At 38.5% G+C, this 24,414-nt stretch overlaps 2 long non-coding RNA genes across 6 annotated transcripts in view; one reads left to right on the forward strand and one right to left on the reverse strand.

The window, feature by feature from the left end:
• Nucleotides 1-24,414, reverse strand: part of LOC139966465 (uncharacterized) — an 86,498-nt gene that overhangs the window by 8,854 nt on the left and 53,230 nt on the right. For all 3 annotated transcript variants that reach the window (XR_011792678.1, XR_011792677.1, XR_011792679.1), the window contains exon 2: nucleotides 1,860-2,192. This is a non-coding gene — a long non-coding RNA (uncharacterized lncRNA). The remainder of the gene's footprint in view (nucleotides 1-1,859; nucleotides 2,193-24,414) is intronic.
• LOC139966464 (uncharacterized) lies at nucleotides 2,318-23,536 on the forward strand. 3 transcript variants are annotated; one of them, XR_011792675.1, is made up of 6 exons: nucleotides 2,318-3,257; nucleotides 12,904-13,003; nucleotides 14,178-14,320; nucleotides 15,837-15,964; nucleotides 19,612-19,821; nucleotides 21,087-23,536. It is a non-coding gene; the product is annotated as an uncharacterized lncRNA (long non-coding RNA). The 3 variants fall into 3 exon arrangements; XR_011792674.1 differs by lacking the exon at nucleotides 2,318-3,257 and having other exon boundaries at nucleotides 5,387-13,003; XR_011792676.1 differs by lacking the exons at nucleotides 2,318-3,257; nucleotides 15,837-15,964 and having other exon boundaries at nucleotides 5,387-13,003.

Consider the following 24,414-nt stretch of genomic DNA (forward strand, 5'->3'; position numbering starts at 1 on the left):
GGCACCTTTATGTGTTCAGGGATGTGCCCACACTGGGCGGCCCCGCCCAGCACTAAAAATTACCGCACAGCACTGCCTTAAAAATCGTGAATCGCGCCCAGCATTATTTTCATCTAAAAACCCGACATTATTAACAGTATATTCAACATAAATTGAAAAAAAAAATTAAGAATGTAAATTGTTAGCAAAACTAGTACTTGTGTGTGCTTAAAAAGCTACACAAGTACCAGTATTTGGCATCTGAGCCCCGCCCAGCACTGTCTTAAAAATCGTGAATCCCGCCCAGCACTATTTTCATATAAAATTCCGACATTATTAACAATATATTCAATATAAATTGAAAAAAAATATATTCAATATAAATTGAAAAAAAAAATTAAAATTGTAAATTGTTAGCCAAACTAGTACTTGTGTGTGCTGAAAAAGCTAAACAAGTGCCAGTATTTGGCATCTGAGCACCTTCAAAAATCGAAAAAAAACACCCCTCCCCTAAGAACCCTCATCAATGACGGCGATCAGTATACCCGGCACAGCAATATATTCAACATAAATAAAATAAAAAATAATAAAAAATGTAAATTGTTAGCAAAACTAGTACTTGTGTGTGCTTAAAAAGCTACACAAGTGCCAGTATTTGGCATCTGAGCCCCGCCCAGCACTGTCTTAAAAATCGTGAATCCCGCCCAGCACTATTTTCATCTTCAATCACGACATTAACAGTATATTCAACATAAATTGAAAAAAAATAAATAAAAATGTAAATTGTTAGCAAAACTAGTACTTGTGTGTGCTGAAAAGCTAAACAAGTGCCAGTATTTGGCATCTGAGCACCTTCAAAAATCGAAAAAAAAACACCCCTCCCCTAAGACCCCTCCCCCATGGCGGCGATCAGTATACCCGGCACTCAGGAAATCCTGGGCACATCCCTCTTGTGTTCATAGGTTACTCGACAGTTACTTAAAATTTGGTTAAATGTCATAACATATATATAGACGTATAGCCTACTTAACCGCATGAACAAGTTTGGTAAAAGATAACATGTTTCTCGTCTTTAATATGAATGGTATCTAAGAACATCAATTAATAGTAGAGCATTCTAGCTAGAGTTTGTACTACTCTTTTAAAAGAAGACAATAATCCTAAAATCACTCTTGGTTCATGTGATATATGCAAAGCATTAATTCTCCTAACATCTAAGAAAATATCTTATTTCATTTGGGAGATTATGATACAAATTTAATGCTTCTTTACACACAAGGCTGGATAACTAATCAAGTTTACATATACGACATCATAGAGCCACTTGTGATTCATTGTTCCTCTATTGTCCTTTAATTATTACATTTGTTATGTTTGTATGAATGATGGTTTTTGTATAAATTTGGCTTTGAACAAATGTTGTATCTCAAATATGGAACCTCTTTAACACGGTCAACAGTTTACCTTGGGATTATTTCGAAAGAAAACCAAAGAGAAAGTATGATTGAAGAGAGTCCAAGACACAGATGGACTAAACACCATGGATGTTTATGCTCTACTAATATATTTCTCCCCTTGCATCTCTACAAACAGTAGACCAGGAATATGTATATATATGTAGTAAACGAGCTCGGGTAAAACAAGCTAACTTATGTGACTATACCATAGCCTATTCATACGTAGCATTACCGTTACGTAAAGGCCAAACACGTTGCACTTAGAATATCTGACAGTATTGCCTACTGTTTACAAGCATTTGGTGTTATAATTATTTTACAGTTACGCACATCATGAGCAAACTCTTTAAAATGTTTTGCATTCCTCAGCCGAAACAAAAGTAACTTAAATAAGATACTCTATTAAGATTACTCTATACTCACTTTCACTGCAAAGCAACCCGCATTAGTCTGTATATACAAGGCACTGCTTCTCTTCCGATCCTAAAGTCTGAAATGAAGTTCCCGCCAAGCGCGTCTGTCGTGTGCCCTGCCTCATGAATATGGATGTTTTCTAGTCTTGTCTTTCATCGAAGTTGGTCAACCATACATACTAAGCTGTTGGAAGCTCGACATACCAGGTGTCCCTTGTATATACGTTCTGCGCATCTATTCTTGTGGTTGAATGACTTCGTCAATGGGTATATTTCGGGATGCGCTCCACGGCAGTGCTAGATCAAACAGCTGGATCATTTCTATTAGCTTCAGATAGTAACCCTGCAGACCAATTTTATATAATTTAAATAATAATAATTGAATCATTTAAACACCTTTGGTCAACGCTTCTACGTTTTAGGTTGAATTTTATTTTAAAAAGTCACAATTTCAATGAAAGGCGATGAATGAATAAGCGATATTTATTGATAAGAAACCGAAATTTGACATAAAATTCAAAAAGCCTAAAGTTCAACACTTTAGTATTAGAAAAATTGGCAAAAAAATGTAAATATCAACAAATAGCTGAAATGAAATTGAATTGAATATTTCAAGATGAACGGTCGACGTTTCGAGATAAAAAAGTCTCCTAATTTCGAGGAAGCCGAAACTTAAGAAACAAAATGTCCGCTGAATTTGAAGTTTTAAAGGTAGCATACGCACATTAAAAGCCCCATTGACTTACACACTAAATCACAAAAGTAATGTGGTCTCTAAGTCTAAATAGAAGTTTTCACTAGCTAAACGCTACCCATCACCGGATAGCTGACAAATTGGCCTTTCATGGCACCATCAATTTTCCGTACCATGACCGTGAAGATATTTTTTGCTATCCGAGCCGGAAGTTTTCGTCACTTGTAAACAAACCTCTTCACTCAGTGGTAAACACATTTCCTACGCTGCTCCTGGGAGGCCTAAAGGGGTCTAAAATTGCTTCAATTGACCCAATTTTCTCACCACATGTACTTCTATTCATGATCTTTAACATGCAAGCCACAAAAAAACTAGATAATTATTGATAATAGGTCACAAAAGATGTTCTCCCGCTGCTTTTTGGCACTTTTCCTGATACAGGAGAACAATCGAGCGGATGGATATAGACTCTAATAGGAGTATGCCACCTTAAATCCCCTTTCATGTTTATCTCCTAACCGTGCAAATAGAATACGTCATTGAAACCGGCACTCCTAATTGGTCAAAAGTAGTACCAGTAATTATTATAGGAAAGTATGGTAAATAGCCGCGATGAGACGAGACGAGAAATAAGATTGCTAAATGTCGATTACTCGTTCGAAATGGAACAAGAAAAGTTGTGGTGTTTAGTTGAAAAGAAATGTAGTTGAACCGGTAGGCATTACTTTGGAGTTAATATTGAGTATGTTTAGAACTTCTCATAAAAAGATATCGTACGGAGAGGCGGTTGTACGTGACTTCGGTCAGACTAAAGTATTACTACCTTGGTATTACTATCAAGATACTACACCTTGTTATATGTGACTAGGCCCGTAGTACTACGCCTAGTTATTGACTATAATATATAGGCTTGGGCATAGTTTAAGTAACGTTACATTTTGAAGAAGTTAGGACTAGGCCTAACGTTAGGCCTATACTTATTGCGAACTTATGAACTAGTACCAGTAGTACGTACTTGCGGTAGGGGTGTTTGCCTACAAAACTAGTGAACTAGACCGGTGTGAAGTTAGATACTTATTCCGCATTCCTCGTTCGACATTCGCTAATGAGTAACTGCTACCTATTCAGTTACTTATTCGACAATGGTATCGACGTAACACCTATGGCAAAACGAAGCTTTGTTACAAGATGTTCAACATTTGGTCGTGGAATGAGGTTTATCTATGGGTCATATGAACTCATAATGACAATGTACAAGGGTACCATATTGCATCTTGCCCGGTTCAAAGAGTTCTTGACCAATTAAAATGACCTCTACTTCATCAGTTCTTAAATTTATGTAACAGGACCTAGAAAATCACTTTATGCCCTAATCAAGACTAACACGCCTTGGACCACCAAACCAATGGGTCATATGAATTCTTAAGATATTGTAGAAGGGTACCATAATGTGTCTTGGCCGGTCCAAAGGTTGCTTGACCAATTAAAAGGACCAACAATTTTTTAAATGAATGAAACGGGATCTGAAAGAAAACCTCTAGGCCCCAACTACAACAAGCACGCCTTGGACCACCTAACCAATGGGTCATATGAACTCTAAGGACAATGTAGAACAGTACCATAATGCGTCTTGCCCGGCCAAAAGAGTGCTTGGCCAATTAAACTTATTACCACTAAATCATCACCTAATCAAAACCAGCACGCCTTTGACCACCCAACCAATAAAACAAAAGCAACACCTTTGGCGAGCAAGTTTAATGCTATTTGTGCTCATCATCTTGAACGGCCTGTGTACCTGTCACAACTTCTCTTGCCATATACTCGCACACTTCGTTCCTCCAACAAACTGTTTTTAATTGTTCCAAAACCACGATTGAAGAACTATGGTTACAGAAGCTTCCAATACTCTGGGTCTTATCTCTGGAACAAGTTACCAGATCACATTCGAACATGCTATAAACTTTCTACTTTCAAAAGTCTACTTAAGACCCATTTCTTCACTTGTTCCTTTGTAAATTAATTTACTTCTTTGTAAAGCGCTTTGAGCAGTAACTTTTGTTTACTGATTTGGCGCTATATAAGTCTCATTTATTATTATTATTATTTGGTGCTTTACAATCATCTGCATACAAAATTTCCTTTCCATTCCAGATAAACACATGTGCTCTCTTTGGGGGGGGGGGGGGGGTGCAACTCCATTTCTCAGAATGAAGTGATTTCTGTAGACTTACAATGCAATGAAAACCTTTTTTTTTTTTCATTATTTTCATTACTTTTATTCGTTTCATAAACGTCACATATTTACAGATTTAAAGAACAGAAGTTTTCTTACCTCTCTTCTTGAAAGTGGTTGTGAACGCTATTACCCCCTTCGTAGATTATGAAAGATTGCACTGCTAAATTCTAGAGCTGACAAAGACAATCTTGGGTCAAGCGGTTTATTTAGTAAAATAGTCTTCAAGTGAAATAGTTCTACCCAGACATATATTTTATTCCAATTAAACATCGACCAGAGTTAGGGTGAGGTTTTATTAAATTTCCTTTTATTCAGTTTTTCCTAAATTTTTAATTATAACATCAATAATCTAGCAATTTTACTCATGTTTACTCAATTTCAATCCATTAACAAAAGTGCCAGATTTTAGGTCAATTTCGCATTTGTTAATTTAAGTCAAAATTTCACTTTCTAATCACTTACAAAATTTTGTATTTAATGTATTAATTCTTCGGTAAATATAAATTAGGCTATATGCTGAGTCAATTATGGAAGTATAGAAGTCAGAAGAAATATTACATGCTTAATATCCACCCCCCCCCCCCCTCCCTCCCCATTTATTCTCTGATTGGGTTGAAATGCACTTGCAGCAGAGAAATTTTCATGCCAAAATTACTTTTGCCAATTACTTTTACAATTACTTTTCATGCCAAAATTACTACAAATCATTTCGGGGGAAAAAGAGTAATATCGTTGATGTTTTTGGCAGCTCAAGTATACAATTTACACACTAAAAGTATTGTTGTGAGTTAAAAGTATTGTTGTGAGTGCGTTATACCAACAGTGACGTCACATGGTCACCTGATGTCTAGGAATGTTTCAGGAATGTCTGAAATAGGTTTCCTAAAAAGCTGAATTAATTTTCTTCCCATTTTTCACGTAGTTAACATCCGAAATTGGTAAAGTTAATTACAGCAATGTAATTGGAGTGAGTTAGGGATTACATACATGCAAAATGGTGGGATTTTTAATGTTCATTGAAAAGTCTCCATAGTTGGTCTTTAATCGCATACAGTTCCCCCAACCCACTAGTTTGAATCCAACCAATCAGAGATGCAGGTTTAGTTATGAGCCGTTACTAAAAATAGATTCAAAGGTCGAGTTGGTAACTTGGTTCAACCAGCCAGCTGGACTCTAACAATACAACTGAACAACTGCCATAGACAATCTACACAAATCAAGCATTGTGTTGTATTACGTATTGACCAATTACATTCGTACCTTTAAAATATTCATATTATGGGCTAGTTTTATTTGGATCTCAATGGAAAATATCTTCGAGAAAAACCAAGTTGAAAGTTGTAAATTTTTCGACTTTTATGCCACCATTTGAAGAAAGATTTGAATAGATAAGCTAGTTATGTGTGTCGTTATGGCACCGTGGAATCAGTGAGGTTGAGAAAAACCATAGAAAAGTACGCAAAATACTGCTTTAAAAAGGAGTCCCTGATCTTACCCGTATCTAATCACCCCTTACTATACAGAAACAGAACCCATGGTATGAAGCCTCAACTAACTGAAAAAGGAAGAAATGTATACCAATGCACAGCCTGAAGTTCTCGGATGACCTCCTCATTCATTACCTAGCGCAAATCATTCTATCAATATTGTTATTTTCATTGCTCATTAAAACAATTGAATACATACCGCACCTATCTATTTGGCTACCGTAAATTAGACCTATCCAAACTGTTGCTGGGGCCATTTATCACTATTAGTTTGCTTTTTTTGTGGATTGCCAGCAACAAAACTAAAAAAAGTGTGTACCCTTAGTTTACTACTATTTATCTATCAAAAAGTTACGTACAGTAATGGATAAGAGCAATTTATCACAAAGTAGCGATGCAATTATTTCAAGTGCAGCAGATCCCTTGGTTTGTAGAAAAATTGTGTACAACTATCATGTATAGCAAAGTCGTGAACTAGTTGCTCGCACATAACACACGCTATGATTACACAGTAGGCCTATAGGGTACGCAGAACTGAGATACGGATTGGAATTTTGGACACCTGGGAACTTTGCGGTAACAGTGCCCAGATCCTGTTTATAGCTAAGGATGAGAATGCAACAATAAAGGAATGATTCTGTTGTCGCTAGGACAGAGGGCGGCATTGCTTTTATTTTTAAATCGGGGAATACGGGGGCAATACGGGAGACAAGATTAGCAGAGAGAATACCATTAAATGGGTCACACATTCTTTGGACCAGGCAAGATGCATGAACTTACTCTTCTACAATGTCCATAGAGTTAATGTTACCCATCGGTTTGGTAATCCAAGGCGTGCTGCATGGATTGGGGCCCAAACCTTTTTGTGGTCCCGTTACACTCATTAAAGAAGTCATGATTTAGTGGTCATTTAAATTGGTCAAGCACTCTTTGGACCGGGCAAGACGCATTATGGTACTCTACTAAATTGTCTTAAGAGTTTATATGACCCATTGGTCAATTGGTCCAAGGCGTTGTGATCTTAATTTGGGCCAAAATGCTTTTTATTCGTGATCCTGTAACAGTAATTTAAGAAGTGATGATGTAGTAGTCATTTAAATTGGTCAAGCATTCTTCAGACCGGGCAAGAAGCATTATAGTACTCTTCTACATCGTCATATGACCCATTGATTAGTTGGTTCAAGGCGTTCTGGTTTTGATTAGGGCCCAAAGGCTTTTTATTCGCTGTCCTATTACATTCATTTAAGAAGTGATAATGTTGTGGTCATTTAAATTGGTCAAGCATTCTTTGGACGGGGCAAGACACATTATAGTACTCTTCTACAATGTCCTTAGAGTTCATGTTACCCATTGGTTAGGTGATCCAAGGCGTGCTGCAGGGATTAATGCCCAAAGCTTTTTCGTGGTCCCGTTACACTCATTAAAGAAGTCATGATTTAGTGGTCAATTAAATTGGTGAAGCACTCTTTGGACTGGCCAAGATGCATTACAGTATTGGACACTTCTCCATTGTCTCAAAAGTTCATGTGGCCCATTGGTTAGGTGGTCCAAGGCGTTCTGGTCTTGATTAGGGCCTAAACTTTTTTGTAGTCCCGTTACATTAATTTAAGAAGTGATGATGTAGTGGTCATTTAATTGGTCAAGCATTCTTTGGACAGAGCAAGACGCATTGTGGTACTCTTTTAGTCCTTAGAGTTCATGTTAACTATCGGTTTGGTGATCCAAGGCTTGCTGCATGGACTAGGGCCTAAACTTTTTCTTAGTCCTGTTACACTCATTAAAGAAGTAATGACTTAGTGGTCATTTAAATTGGTCTGAAAGCACTCTTCGGACCGGGCAAGGCGCATTATGGTACACTTCTACAATGTCTTAAGAGTTCATATGACCCATTGGTTAGGTGGTCCAAGGCGTTCTGGTCTTAATTAGGGCTTAAACTTATTCGTAGTCCCATTACATTAATTTAAGAAGTGATGATGTAGTAGTCATTTCAAATGGCCAAGCATATTTTGGACCGGGCAAAACACATGAAGGTACTCTTCTACCATGTCCTTAGAGTTCATGTTTACCATCGGTTTGGTGATCCAAGGCGTGCTGCATGGATTAGGGCCCAAAGCTTTTTCATGGTCCTGTTACTCTCATTAAAGAAGTAATGATCGAAGTGGTCAATTAAATTGGTCAAGCACTCTTTTGACGGGGCAAGACGCATTGTGGTACTCTTCTACATTGTCTTAAGAGTTCATATGGCCCATTGGTTAGGTGGTCCAAGGCCATCTGGTTTTGATTAGGGCCCAAATGCTTTTTATTCGTGATCCTGTTACATTAACTTAAGAAGTAATAATGTAGTGGTCAAACTGGTCAAACATTATTTGGACCGGACAAGACTCATTATAGTACACTTCTACAATGTCCTTACAGTTCATGTTAACCATCGGTTTGGTGATCCAAGGCGTACTGCATGGATTAAGGCCTAAAGTTTTTCGTGGCCCCGTTACATCCATCTAATAAGTGATGATGTATTGGTCAGTTGAATTGGTCAAGCACTCTTTGGACCGGGAAAGACACATTATGGTGCTCTTCTACATTGTCTTAAGAGTTCATATGACCCTTTGGTTAGGTGATCCAATGCGTTCTGGTTTTGATTAAGGCCCAAAGTTTTTCATGTCCCTGTTACATCCATCTAATTAGTGATGGTGTATTGGTCATGTGAATTGGTCAAGCACTGTTTGGACCGGGGAAGACGCATGATGGTTATTTTCTTCATCATCTTCAGAGTTCATATGACCCATTGATAAAACCTCATTATGTTTGGAAAAATACACAAAAATGTACTTTTTCGACGAAAAAACCTCTCGTACCGAAGCAAAAGGCTTTCCATAGTTGTATATATCGAATCCATTATGGAATAAGTAACATGTGTACTACAGTTAGTTATTCGCAAATGTCGAACGGGAAACGTAGAATAACTTCTAACCAGTTGCGGAGCTAGGGTTATTGGTCAGGGGGGCGAGAATGTTCTGTAGGGGCGCTTTCGACACTATCTAAGCGGAGCGCCACTAAGGTTGGCGCGGAGCATACAGAAATTTTTTGAGTAAAGATACTCCCTAGATCGCCGGAAATGACCCTTTCCGGGCCTTGCTAATTTGCAGATAAACGAAGAATAAATGGTGTCATCGCCAACAATATGTGACAAATGTCAATAGGTAGAAAGGGCGCCAGCAGTCCATTTGAGTCCGTCAGGGGGGCATCCGCCCCCCCCCCGGACTGTATGGATGCTCCGCCACTGTCTAATTGTACCCGATATTGACTAAATTTGTTCTGCCGTTTGGACATATGGCAACGAACAAATTGGTTGACCGGGTTCAGATCCTTCAAAATCGTGCAGCTAGATTAGTCCTGGGGTGTGGGCTTCAGGATGTGCATGTTACAGATTTTTTTGCTGAATTGAAGTTGCTGAATGTCCATCAACATTCATGGAAAGCAGTGCTTGTGCACTGCAGCAGGACTACCCTCATTAAAGATGACAATAATTTTAAAAATATTTAAAAAATACTTAATATGCATCGCTAAAAACTAAACAATGGCTTAAACAAGTTTGTTACAAATACTAGGCCGATATTAATAATTTCTTACATATATGTTATCACCAAAAAGAAATGTAAAATCCCCAAAGATGGGGTACTTGTGGATAAAGAGGATGAAGCAGAGATCAATGAAGATGATCTTGTACCTCTCATTGAAATGGAGCCAAACACAGCCATCATAGTGTTAAAGAGAGATGGGATGTGGGGTAAGTGACAATTAAGCTCCAGCCTATCCAAAATACTCTGTTGACATGAATATAATCAGCAGTGTTTTGAAATGTGTGCATACAAGTTTGGGGTATCTTTTTGACGAGTTTTCCTCAAACACACTAAGTCTACCTTTTTTCATGGGAAGGATTTCCTCGGTCCCTTCAAATATAACATTTTGAGGACAATTTGAGGTGTCCGGGCCACATTTGGCGGGTCAAACTGCAGATTCCCCCTCGGTTGACAGGAGAGTAATTTTACTTTTGAAAGACGTTTCAAGTATGCTGTTAACTTGGATGATTCTTAAACAATCTTTAACTATCAAACATGTGGCCTGCACAATAATGGATTGAAGGGAATCACTTCTTGAAAATTATAAGTGGATTTTGCATGGTCTTTGGGTATCCCCGGCGAGAATTTCAACACACCAGGACATGGAAGTAAAATACTCATATTACAAAAAATAATAACGAAAGTTCTGTAGGCCTATAATTTATGTTATGTTTACAGCTATGATAATGAACCTCTTATATTCATTTCAGATTTCAAGAATACTGAATGTATTTTGTTTTCCACACCTAAATTTAAAGCTCAGTCATCTTAGCAGTTCTTCAGGAAAAGTGCAGGTGGTCGCTGTTTTAGCCAAATGCAGTGCCAACATATCTGAGTGCAAAATGCAGGAGTTCGTTGGTAAACATAGTGGTTGCTAACATGATGGTAGTAGACAGCGACGTAGCCAGGAATTTGAACGGGGGAACATTTTGCGATTGATATGGAGGAGGGGGTGTCCCCCTCCCCTCTGAGATATTTTTGAACAATTGAAGGTCCTAGATGCGATCTGGTGCAATGTTTTGCCAGTTTCATCATTATCATATGATATCATATTATCAGCAGATTTTGCTTCCTTGTTTGAATTCTTTTACATGTTCTTTTACATATTATATCAGAAAGACAAACAGTGTGCTTCTTTACAATTTTTCCAGTAGGATGACTCTTGTCTGGACTTTAATACATTTGACGAACTTAACTGATGGACAATATAAACTTTCATATTTTGTAAGACCGCCAGATGTTCAGTTGCCTAGAAACAAATATCGTTATCGCAGTGTATTTTACAGTGTAATAAATATTTATAGGAAGCGCTTATCACATACGATTGCTAGCTTAGCTTCATAACATGCTGTTCGTGCAACAACTTAGGATGAGAATGAACGTTGTCCATGGCGTTGTGCATACGGTTTGTGACACTCCATCGAGTGCGGTTAGGTAGGTGATATGTATTTTATTATGCAGTGGCCAACTGTAGGCTTGTTATAGGCTATAGGCTAAATTTAGCTAACTGCATCTGCCAAACTAAGTAAGTAGCTGAATCAGTAGGCCTGAATGTTACTACATTTATAATCGAGTTAAAGCAGCATTTTGCGTCCTTTTCTATGATTTTTCTCAACCTCACTGACTCCACTATGCCATAACGACATACATAACTAGCTTATCTATTTAAATCTTACTTCACATGGTGGCATAAAAGTCGAAAAATTTGCAACTTTCAACTTTGTTTTTCTCCAAGATATTTACCGTTAGAACCCAATAAACCTCGCCCATAATATGAATATTTAAACACTACGAACTTCATTGACCAATACGTAATATAACACCAAGCTTGATTTGTGTACAGTCTATATGGCAGTTGTACCAGGGAGTTCCATTACATCTCCCTGGTTAATTGTACCAACGCAAAGTCTTGAATCTATTTTTAGCAACAGCTCATAACTAAACCTGCATCTCTGATTGGTTGAATTCAAACTAGTGGGTTTGGCGGAACTGTATGCGATTAATTTTAACTGTGGAATATTTGTCGAGGACACTCTTCTCAGTATCTGCAAATATCCTTAATTACTCGCCAATTAACGTTGTTGGCAGGAAAAAAACTTGGCAATATCTTAGTTTGCTGTTTTGTGATTGATATATGTAAAAAAATCGATGGACATGTCAAAAAAGTAGAAAACGGCAACCAAACGCAAAATGCTGCTTTAACAGAGCTTACGAGTATTCAAGATCAAAAAAGCACTGACAAAATACCATGCTAAAAAAACAACAGTTTTCAAAGAATTTTCGACACTGAATAGGGGGGGAGCAGTCGACCCCCATGGCTACGTCCCTGGTAGTATTTGCATGGGTAAGTATTTGGGTACTTTTTTTATCATATCGTGATTTCATATGAATATGATGTTTACAATAACATGTTTGTAAACATGGATTATTGAGACTTGTTACCGGTATATATGCCCAATTGATACAAAATTTACATGGTCAACCCATATTAAGGATATTCTGCTCAGGTTGAGTATCCACAGCATGTTTTAATTTTCCTGCTTAAAGGCATGATTGCATATTGTAATCAACTTGAAAGCATTTCAATGTACAAATACAGAAGTTTGAGATATTCCGACGTACCAAAGGTACGTATGCAGCTACTGAAGTGAGCTGTATAATGTCAGATCGTAGTTAGCAGCTGCCGAATTAACATGTAAAATGCATGTTTGGTTGTGAAAAGTACTTTCATTAAGGTAAAAGTTGAGCTGTTGACCTCGCTGCAAGAGTAATCTGACTAAGAGGTCTGTCTGTGTGTTCAAGGGGTGACCAACGGCTCTACTGGCAAATGCGGTGTATCACTACTGCAAAAGAGTTAGATCACCAAGGTTGATATCAGTTAGTGTGTGATTATATTAAAGCGATACTAATCCCACTTAAAGTAGCTGTGCAACTTTATATAATCACACATTTATTAAAACAAAATATTAATACACTTGATATATAGTTTTTATCCTTAAATCTCCTTTTACATTCAGTGGGACTCCACCTACAGATCACTAAAAGAAAATATATGCCATTGGTATTAATGTCAACGCATTTGAAATCCTTGCAGACCCACACACACCAACTGGTCTTGTAAGTAATAAAGCTTCAGTACAATTACACTGGTCTACATTTGATTGCAGACAATTAACTTCCAGACAAACTTAATTAGTAATTCTTTACCACAGGTCATATGTATATTAATGTGTACTGCAGGCAGTGAATGTTTAACAGTGCTGTATGCTTTATGTGATTAGCAAGGTTCTTGCACTCCTATGGACCTGTTTACAAGCCTTGATTTCTTTTGACCTCAGATGACCTTTGACCTTCACAGGAAAATAGTATGTTGTACCTAAACCTTTCCTGTATTGAGTTTAATGTGGGGTCAATACTTGTGACCTTTAATTATGTAAAATAACACACATGACATTCATCCAAGTTTTCAGACCAGTTGAACCAGTTACATATCTTCATATGAAATGTAAAACAGGATCCTGGTACTTAAAGTGGATTTTTATTAATAGATACATTTTAGTAATTGTTTCAGGAAGCTGTTTTTTATGAAAGAAGCAATACAGGGTTCATAGAAGCCAGGGGCCCTCCGCAACCGTGCCCCAGAGGCTGGGTTTTGTTTTGCTGACTGTTTTCAGAGCAACATATTTAGCTGTAATCCAGTACATACACTACAAATGAATATAATTTATAGTCTACTATCTTAGAGAAGAGCCTACGTACCTTGTAAACACTAAGGAAAACTTGAAGAGATCTTATGTTCGGTATAGGTGTACCACAATAAGCAGACAGATCTTATTGTTTTTAGTAGAGGTCAAAGGTCATTTGAGGTCAACGGGGATTAAATTGTGAAAATCTTGTGAATATGGTATCTGAAGGGAATTTGCTATAAGAGATTTCATATTCAGTATGAGCCATATTCATTACAAGAAGTGTAATTTGAGCTCAGCAGAATGATTGCGAATACTTTTTGTCAATTTCATGACCACAATTTCGCTGTCACAGTATTGATCATGTCTGCTGTACACAGTATGCCAGATTCTTGAAAAAAATCCTTTAACCTCTATGTATTTATATTTGCATTTTGGTTGACTTGAAAATGGTGGTCATTACTTTCTGTGTTATTCCTATAATGGGCTAACAGCATTGTAAGTTGGGTAATATTCACAATTGATATGCCAAAGAAAATTCAACTTAGTGACAGTACTTGACACATAATGTAGTAAAGAAATGACTTAAATTTTCTTCCCTGCAGATTATAGACAAGACTTTAGATTAATGTTTCCAGATGAATTCCCAAAAGATTATTGCACTTGCAAGAAACAGTACATGATAAAGGCGCACCACTGCTGAGTTGCGCTGGCAACGGTGGACCGTGCGAGGATTTGGAGTTGGGAAGTAAGTAAACAAAGTTACCCAGTAAGCAAAGCTACAGCAATCACTTATAGCATGTTAGCCATTTCACTGTTCCCATTTGCGGTCCCCTGCATCACAAGCTGACATCACCTGCAGACAGCTAGTGCAATTGTCTCTGCTGCATTGTATTGATTACATGGGATATATTAATCAGATGTGATTGTTTTATTTATTGATATGGATGCTGGATAATATGCTAAAGGCCATTCTTTAAGATGGGAGGCAAAGCCTATTAAACAGCTTTTACTTAAATTTAAGTCATTGTGACTGCATGGTTGGGGCAAACTGAAACCCCCTGCCCCATTATGTGTTAAATATTATACTGTGCTTGATAAATCAACACAGTATTGTAGACTGGAAGTGATTGAATATCAGTTATAGTTGAATTATGGAATAATCATGCCTGAGGGAGCTAGCTGCATGAAAAATGTCCCAACATTAATGAGAAATGTCTCAAAATTAGTGAGAAATGTCCCAAAATTACTGTAATGAGAAATGTCCCAACATTAGTGAGAAATATGTCCCACCATGAGTGAGAAATGTCCAAACATTAATGAGAAATGTCCCGACATTAATGAGAAATGTTAACCTTTTTCCAGTAGGTTACAACTTTGGTTTTCTTTGAGTTACCTCAGTCTATTAAAGGTGATGCCGTACATGCAACACAAAAGAAGAGTCAAAACCTGTGTCTTGTTCTGCTCCAATTTATTGGAGTTATAGGGCCTTTACTGGGTATGAAAGCCGGTAAAGTAAATGAAAGCACATAATAGAGGATGTAAAAGAGGACGGTGGTACAACCCACCGGAAGGATTCGTTAGCCCTGAGAACTACGCTCTCACATCTCAAAGTCGAAGTTAAAGATACCAGTTATTGTTAGAGTGGTTGGACGGCGTGTTTGCGGAATTAAGCAACGCTTACTATAGCTTAAACCACATCAAAACAAGACGGACCACTGTTTAAGTGAGTGATATTACAGACAATGCAGATAAACAATACAACAACACAATACAATATAACAAAACAATACAGATAAACAAATAGGGAGTGTTAGCTCGATCAGTGGTTAATGCCGGTGGCTTTCAATCATAAGGTCCTGAGTTCGAGTCACTCCAAGATTAATGTATGTCGTCCAGTTACAGAGTTGTTAACAATTCATAATCATGGACGTTAAATATGAATTTAAGAGACTGACTTCGGTCAGCTTGCGGCTTTGATAAGCCAATGATGGCTTCTTCGCCAGTTCCTGCTTGTAGGAGGATCTAAATACAAAACTACATAAATACAATACAGTCCATTGTGCAACTTGCATAGATACAGGCAACCTGTCGGGTCACAGGTCAGAAAAGTTGTAACGGGGAGAGTTCATGAATATTGATTACACCACCTTCCCCCACATATATACGCAAGGAAAGTTGAACCTTTCATGTGCTCCAGTTTTCACATGCTATAAAAGACTCATTTAACTGAACGCATAATGTCACAATTATATTTTTCGAAGGCTGGGACACAGAAACGCATGCTACCATATTGCTGGTAGTCTAGCTGCTGTCTGTTATCGCCTGCAAAACCATGGCCATGCTGGAGTGACAAAGTTTCCAGTGATCAAAGCAGTGGACTTTCTAAAAGGTTTGATAATTTTCTGTTAATGTATTATGGGAGGATTTAGGTCTACTGAAAATACGAGCAGCTTTTTAAAGACCTACTGCATTGCCTCCAAGCAGTGGCTGAGCTAGGGGTATTGGTCAGAGAGGGAGCGAGAATGGTCTGTAGGGGCGCTTTGGACACTATATAAGCGGAGTGCCACCACAGGTTGGCGCGGAGCGTACAAAATTTTTTTGAGTAAAGATACTCCCTAGATAGCAGGAAATGACCGTTTCCGGGCCTTGCTAATTTGCAGATAAATGAAGAATAAATAGCCGTTAGAGCATTTTATCAGGAAATTACACCAACAAAATGTGACAAATGTCAATAGGTAGATGAGAGCGCAATCAAAAGTCAATAATCTCCAATAAGTGGTAAAAAGCTGAAAAGGGCGCCAGCAGTCCATTTGAGTCCGTCAGGGGGTGGCATCCACCCCCCCCTCTCCTGACTATATGGATGCTACGCCACTGCCTCCAAGTATAGCATGCTGCAACCAAGAAAGTTATATGTGATTATGTAATCTACATGCCATATGGTCGTAAACTGACCTCTCTGCATGCAGTGTCTGGCATGCAATAGAATCTGCAAACCAAACCGTAATGACACATTACCACACACGTACAGTGTACAACGGCCTAAGTGCATTCTAGCAGAAACCAACTTTAAAATGCAAGTGGTTATGTCACAAAAGCAACATAATGCCATATGCAAAGTATGTTGTCGCTAACCTTAAGTGGAATGGGCTAAGCATGTACCCTTGTCCATGCAGCCCAAGCATTAAAGTTGTGGTATTAAAGGGTGTGAAGACTCACGCAGAAAGATACGTCTATAATGCCGGTAATTTGACCTAGTTTCGAATGAGGTGTAACAGAAGTGTTAAACACCACCATCCAGGGGCGGGGATCTGTTTCAAATATTGGGGGGGGGACATTTGCCTGGAAGCAGGGGAATTACTATCAAAGCGGAGCGCCACTATTGGTTGGCGTGCAGCGTACAAGAAAATTTTTGGTTTTGATAGCCCCCCAGATCACCGGAAATGGCACTTCTCGGGCTTGAAAATGACCAACCAGATGTACACTTTTGCCTGAGAACCAAATTTTTCCTAATAGTTTTTTTTTTTCATTCATAACCTTTTTTCAAGATTGTCACCAGTCACACATCATGTGCGACCTCATTGCATCTCATGTGGATCATTGCTTTTGCAGGTAATTCTACGTAATGCCCCACAATACCCGTCAGCCCCACTTTTCAAGGTTTTAAGCCCATTATTTGTTCAGAATTTGAATAATAAATTCACTTCAAAACATACCTATAATGTTGCACAAAATTTCATCTATGGACAACCAATATAGAAAAACCCCTCTCAAGCCCTAACAGACCGGTCAAAATTGCACGAGTAGAGGGAAGTATGATGAAGCATGTTGGTCAAGGAATTTTCGAAAATTCAGACACAGTTAAATTATTGGTACAAATATTAAAACCTCTTATAACGGCTACTTTAAAACTTCTATATCATAGAAAATACCCAAAAAAATATGCTCGAGGGGGAGGGCGGTCTCCACCCTTCACCCCCCCCCGTCCCTTGGCTACGCACCTGCGGTTAGAAATCTTGTAGGAAACAGGCCAAATGGAAACCCAGTGAACCCATATCGATGTGGATCATATATGATTGTACTTACACTCATAGACAAGATGCAAACCAAATTTCATTACGGATGCGGTCTGTCTAGCTATTGATTTCGGTCATATATAGTAACAAATTGTGACACAGTTAGACAGGCGCCTTGCGAGGAATTTGCCAAGGGAGGGGCAAAGCTTGTACCCAGACTTTCTAATTGTAGTGCCACCATAAGTTGGTGCGAAGCGCAAAGACAAATTTTGGCCGAAAATGCCTCCCAGATCGCTGGAAATGGCACTTCCCAGGCCTTGTAAGTTGCATCTAAGCATTTTCTATTTTGAAATTACTAGCGATATCATTAAAAAATACAAAATATATGCTTAAAAAAAACTATGCCACCAAATATTGGGGGGATATTAGATACTATATCCCCCCACCTAAAATATTGGTGGGGACATGTCCCCCCGTCCCCCCATGATCGCCGCCCATGCCACCATCGATCCCAGAAAATACACACACAGCTTGCTACCGTCTGTAATTAGACACTAGTGTACAGTCACTACATACAGCTGCAGTCAATACCCACAGTACAGTACAAACGATACAGTGATGGACATCTCAGGTATCACGTTTCATCACTGTCTGCATTTTGTAGCGACACAAACAAGACATCACTTGCAAGCAACAGAAAGTTAACTTTATCAGATTGCCGCACGCGGTTTGGGGCGAGTCCTCAGTGCCTTTAAGTGAAGGGTGGCATAACAAAGCTCTAACCAGAGTAGGCCTACAAAGTCAATGGGATTTTACTGTGTGATTTCCTTCACATATAGTTAACTCAATGGAGAAGTCCTGTTGACTTACTGTGTGGCAGTAAAAACAATGTGGAAGAGCAAAGTCCTTGCGAAGGAATAATAAAGAAAGATCTCAACGACATTCATGTTTGTACTGTATGTACAATAGATACGCTGAAGCTCTCGAAATAGTGAGAAAAAAATTGCCCAGTCAAGCAACTGCATTGCAAAGGAAGAATCATACAAAACCTCTAAAAGATTTTTGGTTACAGTACTCTATAGAGTAACTTAGTGTACTACTTGCAATGTACAGGGCACCAGCGGCAAAACATAAAGAGCATGAAAGCAAACTTTGCTGTTGGCGAGGCAGAAATTCAGGGGCACCTGTATGGGCAAACAGCAAGGGCAGGACGGCTTTTTGCCGTTGGTCATATCAAGCCACTGGCGGAGCGTCCATACAGTCAGGGGGGGTGGATGCCCTCCCGACGGACTGCTCGTGCCCTTTTCAGCTTTTTACCACTTTTCACTTATACGCGATGATTGACTTTTTTATTGCGCTCTTATCTACCTATTGATATTTGTCACATTATCTGCAAATTAGCAAGGCCCAGAAAGGGTCATTTCCGGCGATCTAGGGAGTATCTTTTTACTCAAAATTTTTTTTGTACGCTCCGCGGCAACCTGGGTGGCGCTCCGCTTAGATAGTGTCGAAAGCGCCCCTACAGACCATTCTTGCCCCCCTGACCAATACCCCTAGCTCCGCCACTGTGTCAAGCCCTGGGTTTGTAATATAATGAATTTCTCCAATGCTCAAAAACAAAGCTGATATGGTGATGTCACTGCCTCTGTGCAGACCTATCAAAAAATGGCCATTTTGCTTGATGTGACCAATGAGTCATGTAATGTTATTTAAGACCACAAAAATCTTACAACTTCTTGTGTATTTTGTCTTGTTTCTGAGGCACCAGTTCTGATTATCTGTGTGCTAAACATATCCATTTCATTCTGTGACTATCACTTTAAGCAACTGAACAATTAAACCTCAGAACAAAGACGTGATGGGCCAGTGTACCATTTCTCATTATACAAATGTCATTGTTACAGGTTCAGAGTAATTAGTATAAAACAAATACTAAGACCCTTTATGAAATTCAAAAATTGAATTTTATCTTGTAGGTTTCTTCTAATAATTTATTACAATTTGTGTTATCTGCTTTACACAGTGGATGTAGTATCGATGCATTCTTGGGAAAGAACACCCCAGCCATGAAGGAGGCGCATATCTTCTGGCACTTGGACCTACCAAAAGAAGCATTTCACAGTACTTCATTGTTGTAGACCACTTCGCCCTATACCCTGTTCTGCACTCACATGATGCCTTGGGAGCATTTAATGCACTCTTAAGAGCCATGTTGTGTTTGGCCTTCACCACAGTAAGCATGCATCTCCTTAAAGGCATTTAAGACTCGCCCCAAACCGAGTGCCTTCCTCTAAAAAAGTTCTGTCGCTTGCAAGTGAAGTTTTTTCTTGTCGCTACAAAATGCAGACAGTAATGAAACGTGATACCTTGTTATCTTTTATCTCGACCTAAGATGTCCATCTCTGCTATGTACACTGTGTTGTGGAAACTATTTCAGATTACCGGCATCAGACAAATTTTTGTGCGCTAGTGTTCACTCCCTTTAAGTTTTGGACATTTCTACAAACACAGTCTATGAAATAGATATCACCTTTACCCAACAGACCCCACATGTGAGGATGCTTAGATCTAAATTGCAAGAATGAGTTGTTTCAAATGCAAAGCTTATCTTGGTAGTGTACCTTACTTACTCAGGGACAGGAGGTTACAACTTGGATGTTATGATGGGCAGAATCTATTGCTGAAATGTTGCCAAGGGGCATGTTGTCAGACACTTTTCTCATTTAGTGAATTGAGGAAGCATATAGTTAAGCATGCTCCATTTTCATTAACAAATTGACCCAGGAAAAAAGGGAACATAATTTGGAGGATGATGTTGAACATAATATGATGATAATGAGGAGGGTGATGAACTTGCAACCTTTGTAATCCTTTCCCCTCAAGAACTTCAGACTCAGGCAGCAGGGTTAATAGGCTATGTACGATGTCTGCAAGCTCAAAGGTTATTAAAATACTCTAAACCAAATAGTTAATTCAATGGATAATGTTATTGGTGAAATCACTGGTAGTGTACAAGCTGACCTTCAAAGAACATGAATTGGGAAAAGACTATATAATGTTTAAAAATGATATCAAAACACACTTAGACAGTCTATCAAATCCGTGCAATGAACTTTACTCTGAATTCAAGCAAAATCAAAAATATACTCACAGTATTGTAAAGCACTCCAGTTCCATTTTTTTTTTATGATGACTTTGAGACAGTGAATCCACTATTATCAACATCATCTATTCACAAGGTGCATTTTAATTTGTTTTAAAATATCTACCTCCTAGGTGTAATTCTATTTGAATAGCATCCAATGTTCTGCCCTTTGTCACACAGAAGATATAAATAAACTTTCTAAGCGGAGCGCCACCATCGGTTGGGACGCAGCGTACAAGAAAATTTCTGGTTTTGATACCCCCCCAGATCACCGGGTTTGAAAATGACCAACCAGATGTACACTTTTGCCTGAGAACCAAGTATTTCCTAATAGTTTTTTTCTTCATCCGTAGCCTCTTTGAAGGTTGTCATCAGTCACACATCATGTTCGACGTCATCGATCTGGATCATTACCCTTCAATACCCTTCAGCACCACTTTTCAAGCCACATCGCCCTCATCGCATCTCCTGTGGATCATTACCCTTCAATATCCTTCAGCACCACTTTTCAAGGTTTTAAACCCATTATTTTTTCAGAATTTGAAAATATTTCTCGTGAATAAATTCACTTCAAAGCATATCCAAAATGTTGCGCAAAATTTCATCTATGGACAACCAATACAGAAAAAACCTCCTTCAACCCCTAACAGACTGGTCAAAATTGCACGAGTAGAGGGAAGTATGATGAAGAATGTTGGTCAGGGAATTTTCGAAAAATTCAGACACAGTTAATTTATTGCTGTACAAATATTCAAACCTCTTATCACTGATACTATAAAACTTTGTTGAAGGAAATGAAAAAATACCAGATATTTCTGAAACCGAACTACACACATAACTGTAGGAAGCAGAGGGGGGGGGGGTGGGGGTGCTGCAGCCCCCAACCAAATATTTTGTGAAAATTTGGGCAATATATGCTGAGAATTTTTCGGGCACCTACTGAGAGAAAAACAAATTGCAATGATGTACCTAAAGGATATATATAATATTTTTCAGGCAAGTTGTTACAGCCGCCCCCCCCCCCAAATCAACTTGGGCTCCTACACCTTTGACTAGTACTACACACATAGACAGTCTGGGGGCTGTTCATCCTTGGAATGCCATTTTCATGCTCTCTAAATATGATATTTGATATCTGCTGTTTGCTTTAATACAAATTTGAATAATTGAAATGAGACTGAAATAAATATCTTTGATCTGTTTATTGTGCAATGCCCCACATTTTTTTCATTTCGAAAGACACTTTCAAGTTCATAACACACTGAAGGCTTCGATTCTCGATCTGCCTTCAGTTTCGGGAAGATCTTGGGATTTTCTTCCCTAGATATTGCTAGATATTGCTAGATATCCATACAATACAAAGTCCTTGGGATTTTTCGGGGCCTGATCTTGGGAAATTGCAAAATCGGGAGTGGTCACACTCCATGTAGGTCAGTGCACGACCTCTAGACGTCACTTACGTCACTAATACACAACCTGATCATTGTTATGGATGAAGTGGTGGGTTGCTGGATTTCGTCGAGGTCTTGGTACTTCGGGCGAAGGTCTTTAATTAAGTTTCATAACTCATCGGGAAGCGATAAGAGGGGTGGGGCGTAGGGTTGCGGGGCGCGCGTTTTCAAGAAATGATCCCCCCCCCGGATACGGGCCTGATCATTCTAAATTCTGTGAGATATTCCCAACTTGTTCTCTCATTGCAAAGCATCACTTTATGATCGATTATCCTACTTGTTTGTGGTTAGTGGGTCCACTTATCCATGTTTGGTGCATTAAGCATAAAACAGAACATGATTATTCCTGTCAAATTGGTGATAATTGTAGAAAGTTGAAGAAAGTTTGTAAAACTGTGACAGGAAGACAACAAATCAATCAAATGTTGTACCATTTCAATTCAAAACAGTCACTATACTTTTCATGTTGGAGCATGGTTCAGAAAAAAACGATATCAATTTATCATTGGAGTGTCATGAATGTGTTGCCTCAAAAGTGCTAGATGCCACACTGCTTATCGAAGTGTTTGATGTAAATTGGGTGAACCTTGGGTGGGACTGAAGTGTCACCATTTGCTTTGTTATGACATGGCGTCATTTGGTCAGTTTACTCAGGTATAACATATACTGATTCATAAGGATTTTTTTTTATGTTGTTCTCGTTGTTTGGAACACACTGTATTACTAAACATTGTCTCTTCAGTGGATTTGCTGTGAAAGAGGCAAAACCTCAGCAGACTGCTGTTGACTTCAAACCCCTCTCATTACTGAGGAGTCAATCAAGATCTGATCATCACAGTTATGTCTGTCCAAGGCATGTAAGTGTTCAGTAAATTGATTGCACTTCTTAGAAGTGCACTACTTATGCCTCAGTCAATGATGTTGGTTTACAGCAATTGTTTATATCCATAGAAAATGGTTAATTATCTTTTTGAGACAAAGGAATAATTTAAATTTTAATGACTCGTGATGTGAAAATATTATGAGCTGATTTTACCTTCAAAAGACTTAAGTTTTCCAGTCAGTTTGAACACAAATGTGCCTGCAAATGTAATATGTTGAACTTTATATGAGACAAGCTTTTATACATTCTTGTTTATGCACTTGATAAATAGTTTGCTTTCTATTTTCTGTTAACGTTTCATCTGTACAACTGATGCTTTCAAGATAAATAAAACTTGAATAACTGAAACTTACTATTTTTATTTTTTGCCTGTTGTTTATTGCTTGAACATTTGGCCCAAACTTAGGTGTTACTTTGAAAAGGTGTTAACAACAGTATTATATAGAGAATTAACTCAGTCAAGTTACGATAAAACGAAGTCCCAATCAACATCAGAGGGAAGAACTATACGTCACACCAGTTTGGATTAAAAGTCAATACAGTCAGTGCTACTTCTACACCAACCAGAGAAACAATACTGACACCAAAGATAACCGATTTAACACCCTTTGTGGTGTATAGTAAATGATTCTCAAGTTGGTGTTTATTTAACACTAGCTGGTAGCAAATATGCACTCCAAAAATACTAAAAATTTGTCCCATATATCTATACTCTGCCCAGTGCATTTGCAGTGGTGGGGGAGGTAAATCTGGATGCCAGGCACAGCAGTTTTCGAGGGGCAGCGGTATACCCCACCCCGTGAGAGCAGTGGACGTGTGATCTAAGGCTAGCAGGTTTGAGCCCTGGCCAGATCATTACGTTGTGTCCATGGGCAAGGCGCTACATTTCTCTATTGCCTCTCTTCACCCAGGTGCATAGGCGTAGGACCCTAATTGATTTGGGCGGGCTAACGACTTGCCCGAAAAATATAACCAAAGTTTAATGTTAATTGTTAATATGCATATCATGTAGGCATTCATCCGTTATTACATCAGATGCCAATGACGTACAGTCATTTTCAATGTTATACCCTTCCACATTGGTTATAATTATTGGGGAAGTCGTTACAACAATAATGATAATAATATAAGTTTAACCGTTGAAAAACACACTGCAAATTATTATTCTTTCAGTAGGTGCCCGAAAAATTCTCAGCATATTGCCCGAATTTTCACCAAAAAAAATTGAAAAACACATTGCAAATTATTCTTCTTTCAGTAGGTGGCCGAAAAATTCTCAGTATATTGCCCGAATTTTCACCCAAAAATATTTTAAAAAATGTAAATTATTCTTCTTTCCGTAGGTGG

The sequence above is a fragment of the Apostichopus japonicus genome, chromosome 4 (genome assembly GCF_037975245.1).
Source record: "Apostichopus japonicus isolate 1M-3 chromosome 4, ASM3797524v1, whole genome shotgun sequence".
Taxonomy (NCBI): domain Eukaryota; kingdom Metazoa; phylum Echinodermata; class Holothuroidea; order Aspidochirotida; family Stichopodidae; genus Apostichopus; species Apostichopus japonicus.